The sequence below is a fragment of the Natator depressus genome, chromosome 12 (assembly GCF_965152275.1).
Source record: "Natator depressus isolate rNatDep1 chromosome 12, rNatDep2.hap1, whole genome shotgun sequence".
NCBI lineage: Eukaryota > Metazoa > Chordata > Testudines > Cheloniidae > Natator > Natator depressus.
Window position 1 is genome coordinate 42531113 of NC_134245.1, and position 6363 is coordinate 42537475.

A 6363-nucleotide genomic window follows, 5' to 3' on the forward strand; every position below is an offset into this window, starting at 1 on the left:
GGGCTAGTCTACTCAGAGGCTCACAGCAGCCTTCCCCACAGCACTTACTCCTGGAGGTCTGTGCTGTGGCTCAGCAGACTGAAAGGGGACACACAGGTAATCGCTCTGTGGGGTGTGTGAAAAAAATGATCCGTTATGGCAGTTTTGCTTGCGGTTCTATAGTTAGGGCTGGGCTGAATTTTGCCCTGAACACAGGGACTCAGACACTTCATTACATATGCAGAATACAGTCTAATCCTCCCCAAATGTACAGCACTGACTTTGAGTACAGAATTATTTTTCTGAGAATTTATGAGTAAATTGGCCAATTAGTTTGAGTTAAAATTAATTTTAAAATGGGTTCTCCTGGAAATTCAGCACCTGGTGTGAGGCCATTTCACCGTACCAGGTAATGACTCTGTTGGGGGAAGGAGGGGTAGTGTTAAGCTGGCCCAATTGCTCTTAATTGAAAGTTTCTTCTGATGGCTAATGTTCTTCTGCAGAGTATTCTGTATACAACTACTCTCTCTTTAAAACGATCTGCCGTCTCCCATTGGTTTCAGTGGAACGGAGCCCATAGCTTGCCCACAACTAGCTGGCCATTTTGAGAAGTGACACAACTGGCAGAGGGGTGCAAGAAGGAAAAAAAGGTGTTTTTTAACAATCAGTGTAATTTAATCTGTGATCTAATGCACTGACCAGAATTCTCTGTTTATTGTAGGGTGTTAATACAGGGCAGAGTTAGGGTTGTGTCAGTACCTTACCTTTGTATTTCCAGACCTTAATGTGTTGGGATTCCTTTTAATTTCAGCCCTGACTCCAAATTCAGTGGGTTTAAAGTGCATAAAGTTTGTGTAAGGCTCTTGGAATAATTGTTTGAATGAGTTTATTTTTATTTTTCAAAATACAGTATTTGGCTGTTGTATTAATAGGTGTTACACTGTTGCATTTTAGAGTGTGTATATTTCGGTTAGTAAGCGCTGGCCCTTTAAAAACCAGGGTGGAGCGTTCAGAGCAGTTGTTTGACAGAGCCTACGAGCAGTAAGAGGGAGATTTTTCTCTGTGGCCAGAGAATGGATGACTCTGCCTGTGTAAACGCCACAAAGGTCAGAACTTGCTTTAATAAATGTATCGCTCCAGAAAGCAGCCTCATGCCACCAGCACTAGCAGGGCCTGGACCCCTCAGGACATTATGGAGCAACACGGCCTTTCCACAGAGGCAATCCAGTGCCACACAGCAGGAGCTGACAGTTGTTCCCTGGTAGTGGATGTTTGCTGGTCCTGATATGAGTTGTGTTTGGGCACAAATTCACCACCAGGCGTTGCACTTGACTGTAAACTCTTCAGGCCTGGTGCTGTCTCGTGCTTGGTGTTTGGACAGTCCCTGGTCCGATGGAGGCCCCACGCTTGGTTGGGCTTGCTAATGAGAGCCAAAACCATGTTACTGACAGTAAACTGTGGGCGTCAGCAGGGATATAGAAACATAGAATCATAGAATATCAGGGTTGGAAGGGACCTCAGGAGGTCATCTAGTCCAACCCCCTGCTCAAAGCAGGACCAATCCCCAATCAAATCATCCCAGCCAGGGCCTTCTCAAGCCTGACCTTAAAAACTTCCAAGGAAGGAGATTCCACCACCTCCCTAGGTAACGCATTCCAGTGTTTCACCACCCTCCTAGTGAAAAAGCTTTCCTAATATCCAACCTAAACCTCCCCCACTGCAACTTGAGACCATTACTCCTTGTCCTGTCCTCTTCTACCACTGAGAATAGTCTAGAACCATCCTCTCTGGAACCACCTCTCAGGTAGTTGAAAGCAACTATCAAATCCCCCCTCCTTCTTCTCTTCTGCAGACTAAACAATCCCAGTTCCCTCAACCTCTCCTCATAAGTCATGTGTTCCAGACCCCTAATCATTTTCGTTGCCCTTCGCTGGACTCTCTCCAATTTTTCCACATCCTTCTTGTAGTGTGGGGCCCAAAACTGGACACAGTACTCCAGATGAGGCCTCACCAATGTCGAATAGAGGGGAACGATCACGTCCCTCGATCTGCTCGCTATGCCCCTACTTATACATCCCAAAATGCCATTGGCCTTCTTGGCAACAAGGGCACACTGCTGACTCATATCCAGCTTCTCGTCCACTGTAACCCCTAGGTCCTTTTCCGCAGAACTGCTGCCTAGCCATTCGGTCCCTAGTCTGTAGCTGTGCATTGGGTTCTTTCGTCCTAAGTGCAGGACCCTGCATTTATCCTTATTGAACCTCATCAGATTTCTTTTGGCCCAATCCTCCAATTTGTCTAGGTCCCTCTGTATCCTATCCTGCCCTCCAGCGTATCTACCACTCCTCCCAGTTTAGTATCATCCGCAAATTTGCTGAGAGTGCAATCCACACCATCCTCCAGATCATTTATGAAAATATTGAACAAAACCGGCCCCAGGACCGACCCCTGGGGCACTCCACTTGATACCGGTTGCCAACTAGACATGGAACCATTGATCACTATAACTGTCTCACGGCTATTGGGAGAGGCCAGGGGAGTTATAAAATCAGAAGGCAGACCCGAAAACACAATCTAATCTGGCTAAAGAAAGCTCATGATTTTTGGGGCCTGACGGGTGACTTCTGAGTTCCTGGCGTTGGCAGTCCTGTGGTGTTTTCTTCTTTAACCCACTATTCCTTCTGGGTCCAGCGGTGAGGTTCCAGAGGTCGTGTGTTGCTGGCCGTGTTGATAAGGGAATTTCCCAACTATTTCCCCTCTGTTCCTGCTACAGAATGTTAACAAAAAAAAATCTGGGGCCAGCCTTTGCCCGAATGGGACTGAAATAGCAGCATATTGCTAGTGAACAAAATTCTGAAGCACCTGCAAACTGGGGCCGGTGTTCCCTCGCTGCGTTTTCACAGTACCTTCTGTTTTCACTTTGTTGGTGCACAGGGACATCAGAAGGGCTAGAGGGAGGTTAAAGCAAAATCAGAATTGACAGAAAATTATTAGCAGGGAAGAGACAGGGAAAAGCTCCCCTTCCTCTCTGTAATCAGATTAATGTGTGCATAGACTGTTGAGTGTTTGGGAAATCTGTTTTTTAATGTAGCATTTCAGTGTCCATTTTGTGACGCTGTACCCATTCCTGCTCAGCAGGGCCTTTGATCACTGAACTCAGTGGGGGAGATGGGCACAGGCATATTAATAACTTCAACATGTGGCTCTTTGGCCTAGCCGTACCCTGCTCTTGGAAAACGGCCAGGTGAAAAGGGGTTTTCTTATCCCACCTGTTGTGTGGGGAAGGGGTTCCAGGTGGGAAGCAATCCCTTGGCATGTCAGCCAGGCGCTCTCGCAGGCAGGGTCTCCGGGTGGTTACCCTCTCACTGTGACGGGCTCTGGCTGTATCGCCACCATTTGCTCCTCCTCCTGCGCGGCTGGAATCTGTAAAATCTGTTGAATTTACAAGGCTGGAGATTAATGGGAACCAGGTGCCTGGAACAGGAGCGCAAGTTCCAGATTAATAGATTTTGCCCTTTTCCTCTGTGCTGGATTTGCCTCAGTCTTATTGTATCTTGCTGCGCTTTTGGACTCACTCTGTTTCACACTCCAACTGCAGCTCTGTCCCAGGCATCTCTTGGGTTGGCAGGTTTGGGGATGGGGCACAAAGACTTCCCCATACACGGGGGCGCTGGGAGCCAGTGGGGAATCACTCCTCATTGCAAACTGCTGCCTTCCAGGCATGGCATGTGATGCTCAGAACCGCCTTATCCCAAGGGTTTTGTTCACTGGCCCAAGGTCCTGCTGGTTAGAATGCAGTCTCACTTCTCTCCCAGCCCCACACCTGTGATCCAGCCTCTAGTTAGTGGGGGAGAGGGTGATGAGCCACCACTGAGCTGTCCTGCCAGTGGAGAGATGTGGCAGGGTCCTAGGATAACATAGCATTGTGTAAAGTGATTGTAAGGGGAAATATTCCAGAGAGGCGAGGGCTGGTCACACTGTGGGGAGTTCTGTGCTGTTTTGGATGCGTTGATTAACAAACCTCAAAGCTGATCTGCTTTTTCAGGTTTTCATTGAAGATTCTGTCTCCTATCACAGCCAAAACCACTCAGTCCTAGAGTCTGTGCCCTCCCCTCTCTCCACAGCCTGCCTCTCAGGCCTGGTCTCCCATCATATTCTTCCTCAACCTGTATGCTGCCTGAATGGTGCTTGGCCTGATGAATCCTGGGCTTGCTAGCTCTGGGCTTGTCACCAGGAAATCCTAGAATCATAGAATATCAGGGTTGGAAGGGACCTCAGGAGGTCATCTAGTCCAGCCCCCTGCTCAAAGCAGGACCAATCCCCAACTAAATCATCCCAGCCAGGGCTTTGTCAAGCCTGACCTTAAAAATATCTAAGGAAGGAGATTCCACCACCTCCCTAGGTAACGCATTCCAGTGTTTCACCACCCTCCTAGTGAAAAAGTTTTTCCTAATATCCAACCTAAACCTCCCCCACTGCAACTTGAGACCATTACTCCTCATTCTGTCATCTGCTACCACTGAGAACAGTCTAGAGCCATTCTCTTTGGAACCCCCTTTCAGGTAGTTGAAAGCAGCTATCAAATCCCCCTTCATTCTTCTCTTCTGCAGACTAAACAATCCCAGTTCCCTCAGCCTCTCCTCATAAGTCATGTGTTCCAGACCCCTAATCATTTTTGTTGCCCTTCGCTGGACTCTCTCCAATTTTTCCACATCCTTCTTGTAGTGTGGGGCCCAAAACTGGACACAGTACTCCAGATAAGGCCTCACCAATGTCGAATAGAGGGGAACGATCACGTCCCTCGATCTGCTGGCAATGCCCCTACTTATACATCCCAAAAAGCCATTGGCCTTCTTGGCAACATGGGCACACTGTTGACTCATATCCAGCTTCTCATCCACTGTAACCCCTAGGTCCTTTTCCGCAGAACGGCTGCCTAGCCATTCGGTCCCTAGTCTGTAGCTGTGCATTGGGTTCTTTCGTCCTAAGTGCAGGACCCTGCATTTATCCTTATTGAACCTCATCAGGTTTCTTTTGGCCCAATCCTCCAATTTGTCTAGGTCCCTCTGTATCCTATCCTGCCCTCCAGCGTATCTACCTGGAAATGGGACCTTATTGATGCTGACTGGTGCCAGACACGACAGGTGATGGGACGGGTTCCTTCAAAGCCCGGTCGTCACTAACAAATGCAAATAGTTCTGGGGGCTGAGGAGAAACTTTCAGTGACTCTGCAGAATGGAGCTGGGGGCGCTGGCTGCCCTGAGTGACAGCAGGGATTATGGAATGGAAGCCCCTGAAAACACCACGCCAGAGGGAAAAGCTCTGTCCAGCCGTGGGGGTAAGTGCGCAGAAAGGAGAGGAGGTTTCTGAAAGCAGGAAGAGGGCCCCACACCCATAGTGAGGCAGTTCAAGCTTGACTCTAAGCCACTTATTGGGTATTTTTATAGTATCTTTCCACTGGGACGTCAAGTCGTATTTCTTAGAGAAACAGTCCAGGGCTCCTGGCAGGGGCCTCGTGTGCCAGAGACAGCAGCAGAGCCGCTCGGCGGCGACTCACGGTTCTGAAAGGCTAGCGCTGCGCAGCAAGCCGACGAGGGTAATAAACTCCTCCTCCTGGCCAGCTGTCAGGGCCTCTTCTCAGGGCAAAGGGCCATCAGGAAAGGGTGGATCCTGCCCTTCTCCAGCCAGCCAGCCCAGCTGTAGCTGGTTGAACAGGAAATGGGAGGCCAGTCAGAGGTACTTGGGCCTGGAGCCTTAGCGATGGAAGGAGACCGTGGTGTTTTCTCCAGGCCAGGCCATTTTTGTGAGATGAGGGTACGTCTTCCCTCTGTTCATCTGCTCTTAGGTGAATGTGATGTTTTTGCAGCCGCTTTCTTTCCAGGTAACTAACATTCCCCACTCCCTGCCCTGGTGAGAAACCGTCCTTGTCCCATGTTACTGGTGAGCAAACGAGGGATGAGAGGGAAAGGCCACAAGGTGCACCTGTGTCAGAATGGCCATGTGCAAGGCTCCACTCCCTGCGCTCTAGCCACTGAGTGCTCCTGCCTTTGCTCAGCTCGACTCAGACAGCGCCCTACACACGGACTGGGTGGGCAGTGGGGTTTCCAGGTCTCTTGATGCTTTATTTTGCATTTCCCTTTCCACCTGTGCACATTGTCTGGGAAGGGACTCGACCTTGGCCAGAGCTGTGTTGCCCCTGCAGTGTTGTAAAGGGGGGTGTCTCAGGCCCAACAAGGGATAAGATCTTAACGAATCCTTTGTTTGCTGTGATGTGAAACAGTTACATGTGGTCTAGGGCTTCGTGTCAGGTTATCGCTGGCAACTGCCATTGTAACAACCACTAGCAGACAGCTTTGTATCCTTTTAATTAAAGATACAGAAAAG